This window comes from Silene latifolia, chromosome 9 (genome assembly GCF_048544455.1).
Source record: "Silene latifolia isolate original U9 population chromosome 9, ASM4854445v1, whole genome shotgun sequence".
Lineage (NCBI taxonomy): Eukaryota > Viridiplantae > Streptophyta > Magnoliopsida > Caryophyllales > Caryophyllaceae > Silene > Silene latifolia.
In genome coordinates this window covers 120,831,054-120,843,307 of record NC_133534.1, presented here as the reverse complement: position 1 = coordinate 120,843,307, position 12,254 = coordinate 120,831,054, and the positions used below count along the sequence as shown (strand labels likewise).

At 38.9% G+C, this 12,254-nt stretch overlaps 1 non-coding gene across 1 annotated transcript; it reads left to right on the top strand.

Moving 5' to 3' along the window:
- Positions 1–11,896: 11,896 nt before the first annotated feature.
- On the top strand, positions 11,897–12,003 carry LOC141604381 (small nucleolar RNA R71). Its single transcript, XR_012526082.1, has one exon. It is a non-coding gene; the product is annotated as a small nucleolar RNA R71 (small nucleolar RNA).
- The last annotated feature ends 251 nt before the right edge of the window (positions 12,004–12,254 follow it).

The following is a 12,254-nucleotide window of genomic DNA, read 5'->3' as shown; positions in this document are numbered from 1 at the left end:
AAGTTTATTTGTGAAGATGCCTTGACCAAATTGGGTGTCCTTGAAAGGACCAAGAACTTCTTTGAGTCTATGGGGTTGCTTACATTGTTTAATATGCATAAGTTGACCTACCCCTCCCTCACCTTGGAATGTCTAAGTTCATTGAAAGTTACAAAGGTGGAGACTTGAACGAATATTAAATTCCGCCTTGAGAATGTGGGTAGGAAGATGTCCTTTAATGATTTTGGCAAAGTTTGGTCTTGATAATGACTCAACTTATGTGAAGAAACCTTAAACAAAATATGATCCCGCCCCTTTGTGGAAAGCTATTACCATGAAGAAATTCGAGTCCTTCCATAAATGTCGCGCCCTTTATGTTCATCACTCGGGCATAAGGGTATGCACAAGGTAGTGGCATACTCTTATTGCTAGGAAGGGAACAAACCACTTCACCGAACTTGATTTTATCTATCTCGAGTCAACCTTAAATGTTGATAGAAAGTTCACCACGAAGTACAATATTCTTCAACTTTTGATCGAAAGGTGGCTTAATATCGATCATGGCAAGGAAGGTGCGGCCTTTATAGTAGTAAATGGGGGATTGGTAACTTGGTTGGCAAAGCACTTTAACCGAAATTTCAACAAAGATGACACTTATAAGCCGGTTAAAGGAGGCCACCTCATTGATCTAGCCACTATGGTTCACAAATTCCATTGGGTCTAGAAAGACAATCTTGACAACAAATTTGAGTGGCTTACAAAAGATGCCAAGTCCTTCATTCTACCGAACAAAACTTGCCGGCTAATGTCCGTAGCCCACACTATCTTCTCCCACTCTCCAAAGAAGCCGAGTCCATAATGCAACACCATAGGGAGGCCATTGCCGAGCCCTCCTCCTCTATTATCACTCCACCCTACCCGTTCACCTACCATGAGTTTCGACCCGAAAGTGTTACGGTGGGGAATGATTACTTGACTCTTTTGATGCAACAAATGCACAAGCAAGCCCATGAATACCGAGTCAATGCATATAAAGCTCAACATCTGCCCCTCTTGCACCTAGCTAGGCAAGGACTTCTTGACCCATCATGTCCTTTGCCTAGTTGGGCGGATAGGGAAGTTTTGTTTCCTAGGGATGCTAGCATGGGTGATGAGGAGGTTGTTGTTGAGAGTGGTGGAGAAGAAGATAAAGAAGGTGAAGAATAAGAGGGAAGTGAGGAAGAAGAAGAAAGCTCAAGTGAAAGTGGTGAAGCCTCCGGGTCTATGGAGGTAGATGATGACAAAGATGCTAGTGAGGATGATGATGATGGAGATGATAGTGACGTCGCCATAGGCGATGATTGAGGATTAGCAAGCTCTTGGGAGGATGCCACGATACTTTGTGAGTTTCCTACACCTCCCTTAGCTTTATTCATTTCTCTTGTTTTCATATATTTTTATTCTTGATCATGAGTATTTTCATTGTTCCCACCATGTAAAATAAAAAATGACAATTATAGTTTCATGCATATCACTCTTATGCGTGAACTTTCCCAATTTTTGACATTAGAAATAGTGTTTATTTTAGTTTGGGGAAGTTCAAGCATATGCATTGGGAGTAAATTTAAATTATGCTCTCCAACCAAACAAAAATTACTGCATCATATAGCATAAGCTTAGTTTGCATTCACTTTTGTATATATATGTCACATAGTTTGCATTTAGAAATCATGCATTTCATATAGCTTGCATAATTTCCTATCGTATTGGTCATTGAGGACAATGCCCATACAAGTGTGGGGATGAGAAATTCTAACATTACTTTTTAAACAAAAAAATGATAAAAATTGAAATTTTTTGAAAAATACAAAAACATGTCTTTTTATTTTATAAACATAAAAACCATAAAAATTTGAAAAATGCAAAAACCCAAAAACATGTTCATTTCCTTTATAGTGTAGTCTTGTGTATATATATTGTGTTTGTTCATCCTTTTTCACATTGATCGACACGCCACATCCGAGACATGAGGATATTGAAGACCGCATGGTATGATCTTTCCAATCTCCTTTTTCCTCTTTATGTTAATGACTATGTGGCTTTCTTTTGATTGATGCGGTATAAACAATGTGATTTTAGGATTGCATTTAGATTATTTGGCATACTAGTTGGTAGAAGCATATGCATTAGGTTGTATAAATTTTAGTTGCATCATGGCATGTAGTTGCATTTAGGAAAAGTTTTGTGAAAGCTTCTATTTGGGTAGCTTGACAAGTGTATATAAGGCCCTTGTAGATATTTTTTCTTCTTAAGACTTTGCTTGTTAGAATACTTGTAAAACACCCTAGGATGTGTCATGCTAGTATCCTTTGACCCATGGATTAAGGCCTAGTCAAGAGTACCTTGTGGTGTGATAACTCCTTGGCTACCGTTTATTCCAAGGTGACCCTTGAAACCATGCAACCATCATCCATATTTTACCACATTTTGTCATTAAAGGGAATGGGCACAAAAATTGTTCAAAATTTGAGTTCAAGAATTGAAATGAAAAGTCCAAAAGTTTTCAAATGCATCAAAAGAAAAGAGGAGTAACAAAAATGAAAACTCCTATGCTTCAAATATAAGCACCCTCACTACAAATAGGGTAGCTTTGAAAATATTCAAAAAGAAATGCAAAAAGTTGAAATTGTCAAGTGTTGAAAATGTCAAACATCAAAGAAATGGCAAAAAGAAATGCTCTCAAAATGTCAAATGCCACAAATTGGGGGGAAAAAACAACAACAAAAATCAAACTCCCATATGAAACTCAAGTTCTATTGATCTCTTTTCCATCGTATCCACTTTTGTGCATGGTAGACAAGGGATGACCCTTCTTCTTGTTTAGGCAAGAAGGGGAATTCCGCGATCCTCTAGTGTTTCTAACACCATTGAGATGTTAGAAATCTATATCTCATTATACTCAACATATTCATATACGTTAAAATTTATTTAGTCATAAAATAAATTGTTGATCTTATGCATGCAAACTAAATAAGAAGAGATAAGAAAATCGATTTCTCACCATCTAAATTTCGGTCATTTATGGGCACCAACAAGATCTCCTTCTTGTTAGTTCTTCAGCTTTCCAATAATGGATGAACATTAATGACTTCAAAAATAGAAGCCCTCCAATAAGTAGCACCCAAGACTATCCCAAAATCCCACAAACTAACATGTACTAGATATTTGTAATGTGGTTTACCTTAAAATCGGTTACTAATACTCATATACTACTACTAGTATTATTATTGATTGATTTGAACGAATTTGATTCATAAAACTTGAATTTATGAAGAACAAGAGAGAGAATGTTGTTTTTCATAAAACATAAGAGAATAGGAAAAATTGATAGAAAAACTCTCAAAATGTCTAATGACAAAACCGGTGGGGAGGAGGTCTTTAGGACGCTTTTATTTTTACTTTTGGTCTTCACAAGACAAACTAGTGTAAGGCTTTGTGATCGAGGCCATTTGGTGTTCACAATTAAGTATATGTGGTCGTTGGTCAATGGTCGATACAAAACACAATTTATACTTCACAAACAACTCTACAATTAGTAAAGAGGCAAGTAAAGGTCGGATCCCAAGGGACGGGTATTGAAATGAGAATTCTATTGTAACTAGTAGTGTCTAGGGGTGTCACAAATTGGGTTGATGTAGAAGGTCACTAAACTAAAATAACAATGAAAGTAAACTAGCAAGATGAATAAAATAAGGGGTGTAAACAATTGATTAAAGGCACTAGGGTGTCATGTGTTCATAGGGGAATCATGGGATATGATCATACAAACATGTTCTCAAATTATAAGCAAGCAATTATTGTTGTGATGGATTGAGTTGGGTTATGTCTTACAATCCTAGGAAAGTTTGGGTCCCGGAGCCGAATCGATTAGATTGTACAACACCTACAAGTCGACTTAATCTTTCCTACTCAACACATGCATGGTCTAACAAGACTCGAGTTGGGTTATGTCTTACAAGTCTCATTGAAAAGATAGGAGATGATAGTAAATGCAAGGATTCATAGGCTTAGCATTTCATCAAATATAACATGTGCATGTATTAAGATCAAAACAAGCAAGCAAATAAGATATGAAAGCATATTGATTTAAGCATGAATCATCCCCCATGTTAGTTTCCCCTAATCACCCATTAAACCCTAGCTAAGAGACTACTCACTCATGATCATGTTGATCATGCTAGCAAGGTTGTCAATCATACCAACAATATGAAACATGATGAATAAATGAAAGTAATTAGCAATAATTAAAAAGGGATTAAGAGGTTATACCTACTAAGGATTCCAAAATAATAATGCAAAGAATAATAGAAGAACTTGATGATTGATGGAAGGTTGTCAATCTCTCAATAAACCCAATAATCTTCTAATTACCCAAAATAAAGGAAGAACAAGAGAGAGATTAAAGAACTAAAACTTGGATTAAAACTTGATTAATACTTGATTACAATATTGAAGAGAGATTTGATTGATATTAACTACTCTAAATATTGATAAGAAGAACATGCTCCTCTAATTAGACTAATGGGGAATTTATAGTGAAAATTAGGGAGGATGCATTAGGGTTAACTAAGGGCTAAACTAGTAATTACACTTTTTAAGTTGAGCAAGGAGGACCCGGTATTTTCTGAGAGAAGGGCTTCTCTTTTCGTAGCTTGAAGAATGAAATCCGTGCTGTGCAGAAATCCGTACAGATTAGAGTCGGGACGGCCGGATTTGGGCTGTGCAATCCGAGCGGATTCAGGAAAGGGACGCTCGGATTGTGCTGGCTGGACGGGCGGATTGTCTGCAATCCGTTCGGATTGTTGGTCAGCTTCAATTCTTCTTCTTTTCTTCCCTTTTCTTCATAAATTCCTTGGGGATTTCCTTGGGGACGCAAGGATCCTTTCTCAACATTGTTCTTCTACTATGATATGTACAAAGGCCTTCTAGTCTTGTCTCTTCTTGATGCTTGGTCATTGAATACAATCAATTTAGCCTCGTTTTGCCATGAAAATGCAAGATTCTTACTCCTTTCCTACCAAGGGATCAAAATCTCAAAGAATATGCAAAACAAAGAACTAAAGATAAGAAATGACCCAAATAGGCACTAAAAAGCATGGAAACAATGGTAATTCGGGGGCTAAATATGCGCCAATTATGGTCACATCAAATATCCCCAAACCGAACCTTTGCTCGTCCCGAGTAAAGAGGTGACAAAGACTAGGACCAAAACTAACCTATCCTAATAATAATAGCCGATATGAGACAATTAACGGGTCTCACTCCGCCCCTTCAACTCACAACAAGACAACCATGAGGTAGGATGCCTTCTTGCAAGGCAAGGTGGGTCTTGCCAAAATGGCGATGCATCCAAACATTAAAGCACATAAAATCACATAATGGATGCATCTACAAAAAGAATAGCCACTCCCTCATCAAGTGGCGGAAATTACCTACAAGGGAAGCAATTCAAGGGTACACAATCCTTCATAGATGCAATTTATTCAAACTACTAAGCCTAGAAGGATACCAATAAATCACCTCCAAGTTGTGTCAAGCTAGGGTACCTTTGTCCTCAATCGTTAAATGCTTTTGTCAAGGGTAGACTCCCTATGGTGTTAGAAACACTGGAGGATCGCGGAATTCCCCATCTTGCCTAGACAAGAAGAAGGGTCGTCCCCTCTCTACCATGCACAAAAATGGATATGATGGATAAAGGGATCGATAGTAATTGAGTTTCATTTTGGGAGTTTGCTTTTGTTTTTGTTTTTCCCCCCAATTTCATGTGGCATTTGACATTTGAGAACACTTTCTTGCCATTTCTTTTTGATTTTTGGCATTTCAATACTTGACAACTTTTTTTGCATTTCTTTTTGAACATTTTCAAAGTCACCCCAATTAGTAACGAGGGTGCCTTGTATTTGAAGCTTTAGGAGTTCTATTTTTGCTCCTCTTTTCTTTTGATGCATTTTTGCAAACTTTCTTTCACTTTTCATTTCATTGAACTCAAATTTTTGAACAATTTCTTTTTGTGCCCATTCCCTTTGATGACAAAAATATGGTAGAACATGGATGATGGATGTATGGGTGCATGGTTTCAAGGGTCACCTTGGAATAAACGGTAGCCAAGGAGTTATCACACCACAAGGTACTCTTGACTAGGCCTTAAACCATGGGTCAAAGGATACTAGCATGACACATCCTAGGGTGTTTTACAAGCATTCTAACAAGCAAAGTCTTAAGAATAAAAAGCATCTACTAGGGCCTATATACACTTGTCAAGCTTCCCAAGTAGACGGTTTCGCAAAATTTTTCTAACATGCAAACTACATGCCATGATGCAACTAGCATATAAACATCATATTGCAAATGATTCTACCAACTAATATGCCATATAAACTAAATGCAATCCTAAGTTCACATTGTTTTTACCGCATCAATCAAAATAAGGCCACATAGTCATTAACATAAAGAGGAAAAAGGAGATTGGAAAGATCATACCATGCGGTCTTCAATATCCTCATGTCTCGGATGTGGCGTAGTCAATCAAAGTGAACAAGGATAAAACAAACACAATATATACAAGACAATATATACAAAGGAAATGAACTTGTTTTTGGGTTTTCAATTTTTCAAATTTTTATGGTTTTTGAAATTTTTCAATTTTTATGGGTTTTTGAATAAAAGTTAAGTGTTAGAATTCCCATCCCCACACTAATATGGGCATTGTCCTCAATGGCCAAAATGATGGAAATTATGCAAAGATGATGCATGATTTCTATACTAAATGCAATTCTACACTAAGCTATACTACATGATGCATGGTTTTTGTTATGACGGAGAGGATAATTTAGATTACCTCCCGTTGTGTATGCATCAACTTCCCCAAACCGAGTGAGACACTATTGCTAATGTCAAAGCATTGGGGTAGTTCATGCACACACTATGCTATGCATGAGACTAGATTGTCATTTTGGATTTTACAAATGGGAACAATAAAGAACACCTCAATGGAACCGAGGTGTGAGTCCTTTGATGTTGCTAGGACTAAACCAACAATGATCAAAATGAAATAAAATACAAAGAGATATAGACACAAACCATGGGAGTGTAGGAGTCTCCAAGGCTTGCTAGTCCTCCATCATGCTATCATCATCATCACTTCCCTCATGAGAAGTGGTCACATTGCCACTTTCCTTGGCACTTTCTTCTTCACTTTCTCCATCATCTTGTTCATCATCATCTTCACCATCTATTTCTACATCTCCACTTGCTTCTTCCTCAACATTATCATCAATTTCTTCACCATTTCCAACAACCTCATTATCTTCCACCACGTCCCTAGATGCACCCGGAAACAAGGCTTCTTTATCCGCCCAACTAGGCAAAGGACAAGATGGATCAAGGAGTCCTTGCCTAGCTAAATGTAGGAGGGGAGGATATTGAGCCAAATATGCATTCTTCCGATCTTCATAAGCTTGCTTGTGCATGGCTTGCATAAGAAGAGTGACATAGTCTTTCCCAATTTCAACTCCTTCTGGTTTGAACTCTTCACACACAAAGGGGTAAGGCGGTATAACAATGGAAGAGGAGGGGGTTTCATGATCACCCTTTTGTTGTTGAATGATGTACTCGGCTTCTTCGGATAGGGGAAGTAGATAGTTGGTCCGGTGGACACTTAGACGACAAATCTTCGAGGGTAAGGTGAACGATCTAGCTTCACTTGTTAGCCATCCATATTTAGTGTCAAGGGGGTTATGGGCAACCCACTTGAACTTGTTAATCATAATGTGCATATTAATAAGATGGCCACCTTCCTTTGCCTTGTACTTGCTATCCTTATTGAAATTAGGATCAAAGTGCTTGGCTAGGACCGTGACTAGGCCGCCATTAACAATAACGGTTGTACCCTTCTTCCCATTATCAACATTAAGCCATCTATCAACCAATAGCCTCAAAGAATTGAAAGGCTTGGTATGGATTCTTCCGACATTCAAAGCCGATTCAAGGAGGATAAAATCAAGTCTTGTGAAATGATTGGTGTCTTTCCTAGCAATTATGGTATTTCCCACAACTTTGTGCCATACTCTTATGCCTGGATGATGGACCAAAAGAGCACGACAAGCATGAAAATCATCGAATTTCTTCCCGGAGATTGCCTCCCAAAGAGGCTCGGGGTCATACTTTCCATAATGCTTAAGATATCTCGATTCATCGCTAAGACCCAAAATTTCACCTAATTCCTTAAAGGTAATGCGTCTACTAATGTTAGCTAGACGAAACTCAAGATTTTCCCTATCCTCAACTTTGGTAACTTTTAAAGAACTTAAGAATTCCAAGACAAGGGAAGGGTATGTCGATTCCTTTGTTTCAAATAATTTCTTCAAACCCATGGCATTGAAAAAGGCTTTTGTTTGTTCAAGAACACCCAATTTCTCCAAGGCATCTTCACATATGAATTTGGTGGATTGAATTGATTTCATAGCAAACTTGACAAATGTATTTCTATGGGTATCGGAAATAAAAGTTACCTCCGGATAATGCAAGAGTTGATCGATTACCGGAGTAGAAGGTGATGCTCCCATAGAAATTTTTTGTTGTTGTGGTTGCACTTCCAAGTTTGGTGTTGATACCACCATTGCCAAAGCTTTCTTTGTTTGGAGAGCTTTTTGCCTTTGAGAGAGAGCCTTTGCCTTTGGTGCCTTTGTTGCTCCCTTTGTCCTTGCCATTTGATGAACTAACCAAGAAAAGAGTCAAAAATCTTCAATTTGTAGAATGCCCAAATCGATTTGAAGGTGAAAGGCTTTGCCTTTATGAAATCAAAAATCGACTCAAAGGTTGAAGATTTTCTTCTTGGTTTTGATTTTTATTGAAGATGGAGTGATTGATTTGTTGTTTGAAGGATGGTTTGATTTGATTTTGGTGGATTTTGTTGAGGGTTTTTGTTTTTGTGATGGAGAGGATGAGGGTTTTGATGTTGTGGGTAGTGTTTATGAATGAATGAATGAAGGAATGAAGGTGGGAGGGTATTTAAAGAAGTCGAAATTTTCGAAAACGCAGGGGCAATCCGTGCGGATTAGGCCCAATCCGTGCGGATTCTGCAGCTTCAAAATTTTCGAAGCTCGCCTAAAGACGGGCGGATTCTGGGAATCCGCTCGGATTCTTCCGTGATGGGACGGGCGGATTTGCTTTGCGGGACGGACGGATTTCAGATCCCGAGAGAAATTTCTTTGTTTTCTTCAGCTGCAAAGACGGGCGTCTTCTTCACAAGGCGGACGGATTCTATGAGACGGGCGTCTTTCCAGAAATCCGCTCGGATTCTTCAACAGTCAAGAAATTTTCAATTTTCAGCTCAGCTCAGGACGGGCGTCTTCTCAGCAGGACGCTCGGATTGTTGAAGACGAGCGGATTTGGTACAATCCGCTCGGATTCTGGTCCTTTGTACCCGGATTCATTCCATTCGCACGCAATGCATTTCCCTTTACCATTCTTCCATTCTTCTTCATTTCTTGTGTTCTTCATTGTGGGGGCACTACTAAGGCATGAATAGCCTAGGCAATTCCCATCCCCACACTAAGGTAAGGCACTACACATCAATTGAAGTCGTTAGTCCCTCCCTCACTTCTCTCTTACATGACAATTAGTTTGATCAAAGTAAATGAAAATCCAAAAATGACAAAAAATGCAATACAAAAATTGAAATGTAAGTTAGGGAGTTAGAAATATTTACAAGTGGTGGTTTAGGGAGGACTCCACCAAACTCTCATTCTTGATGAGATGTCAAGGGGGCATGTTCAAGGTGTTGTTGATGTTGCTCAACACCTTGAAAAAGTAATCAAAAGCTTGTTCATTATTATGGTAGAGGTCCTCAATAGACCGTGGCCCTTGTTGTTGATCATGATCGATGGCATGCCCAATGTTGGGATTAAAAATCCCTTCAAACTCGTCGTCCCAAAGACCACAAACTTCATTGAGTTGATCATTGAAAATCTCTTGCTTAGATGGAGACAACTCTCCCAATTTCTTCTCTTGGCCAATGAGGCCATCCTCTTCTTCCTTGGTTGATTTTGATGAGCTTTGCAAGCTCTCCTTGTCACAATTCACTTGCTCTTTGAATGGAGCATCTTCATCTTTCTTCTTCCATTGGAGTTCCGATTTCTTCCTTTCATCTTTTCGGCTATAATGATCAATCATGAAACATGGCTCACGCAAACGAGGAGCTCTCATGGTTTTGTCAAGATTAAAAGTTATGCTTTCATCTCCCACTTCTAGAGTGAGCTCTCCATGTTTCACATCAATCACCGCACCGGCGGTGTGTAGGAAAGGTCTTCCTAAGATGATAGGAATGTTGGAATCTTCCTCCATATCAACAATGACAAAGTCCACCGGGATGAAAAACTTCCCAATTCGCACGGGGACATCTTCCCATATCCCTAATGGTGTCTTCGTCGATCTATCGGCCATTTGGAGTGTGATATTGGTGCATTTAAGCTCTCCCATTCCCAACCTTTTACTCACCGAGTACGGCATGACACTCACACTAGCCCCTAGATCACATAAGGCTTTGTTGATCGTCGTGTCGCCAATGGTACACGGTATTGAGAAGCTTCCCGGATCCTTTAACTTTGGAGGTGAACTCCCTTGAAGTATTGCACTACTCACCTTAGTGAAGGCGATAGTCTCAAGTTTCCGGATCGACTTCTTCTTTGTGAGGATATCTTTCATGTACTTTGCATAGGCCGGAACGTGATTGATTAATTCCGTGAAAGGAATTGAGACTTCTAAATTCTTCACAATCTCCATGAACTTTCCAAGTTGATCATCAAATTTGGGCTTGGCTTGACGACTTGGAAAAGGAAGTCTAATCACAATGGGTTCCTTCTCTTTGGCCTTGTCTTCATTTTTCTTTGAACTTTCTTCTTTTGATGATTCCCCTTCTTTGGGGCTTTGCACAATTTCTTCGTTTTCACTAGCTTGCACAACTTCATCCTCAACTTGCTTCTTCGGTGCCTCATACCTTGTACCACTTCTCAAGTGAATGGCACTAACCGTTTCATATCTAGGGGGATTACTTTGAGGTGGTAATTGCCCCTTTTGTCTTTGTGAGCTTGAAGATGCTAGTTGAGTCAATTGTGTTTCCAACATCTTGGTGTGAGCTAGAATGTTGTTGATGGTGGTGTCTTTTGCTTGGCTATCTTTTTGCATTTGAGTGAAAATTTTTTGTTGATTCTTTTGCATTTGGAGGACCGCTTTTTGGACATCAAAACCTTGGTCATTTTGGTGATTGTATGGATTTTGATTTTGGTAACCTTGGTTTTGATTGTAAAAGGGTCTTTGATTTTGGTTTCTCATGGGTGGTGGAGTGTATGTTGTTTGAGGGTTTTGAACATTTTGGCTTTTGTATGAGAGATTTGGATGGAACTTGGTGTTTTCATTGTAAAAATTTGAATAAGGGGTACCACTTTTGTAAGCTTGGAAAGCATTAACTTGTTCGGTTGTTCCCCTACACTCACTTGAGTCATGACCCAAAGTTCCACAATTCTCACATATCCCACTTGGGATTGATGAGGATGCCGTCATGGCATTGACATGATGCTTTGATGATTTCGAGTTTTCCTCAAGTCTAGCCATAGCTTGTTCAAACTTCAAGTTGATTGTGTCAATGTGAGCACTAAGTTGAGCACCCAATTGAGTAACGGAGTCCACTTCATACTTTCCTCCTCTAGTAGCCTTGCGAGGTCTACTATATTGTGAATTATGTACCGCCATTTCCTCAATCTTGTTCCATGTTTGATTGTCATCAACTTCGGTGATCATTCCATTTGATCCCATATTGATAATGTTCCTTGAATCTTCATATAAACCATTCCAAAATTGTTGTACCAAAAACCATTCGCTAAGTCCATGATGAGGACATGAGCGACAAACACCTTTGAACCGCTCCCAAGCTTCATACAAAGATTCTTCATCCCTTTGCTTAAAACCCGTAATTTGAGCTCTTAGCATGTTAGTCTTTTCCGGTGGGTAGAATTTCTTGTAGAAAGCTAGAGCTAACTTCTTCCAAGAATCTATTCCAAGGGTGGCCTTATCAAGACCCTTCAACCATTGCTTTGCGGTGCCGATTAATGAAAAAGGAAATAAGACCCATCTAATTTGGTCTTGAGTCACGCCCGTTTGAGAGATAGCATCACAATAATCGCAAAAGGTTTCCATATGAGAATGAGGGTCTTCACTTGGCATCCCCCCAAATTGGCTCC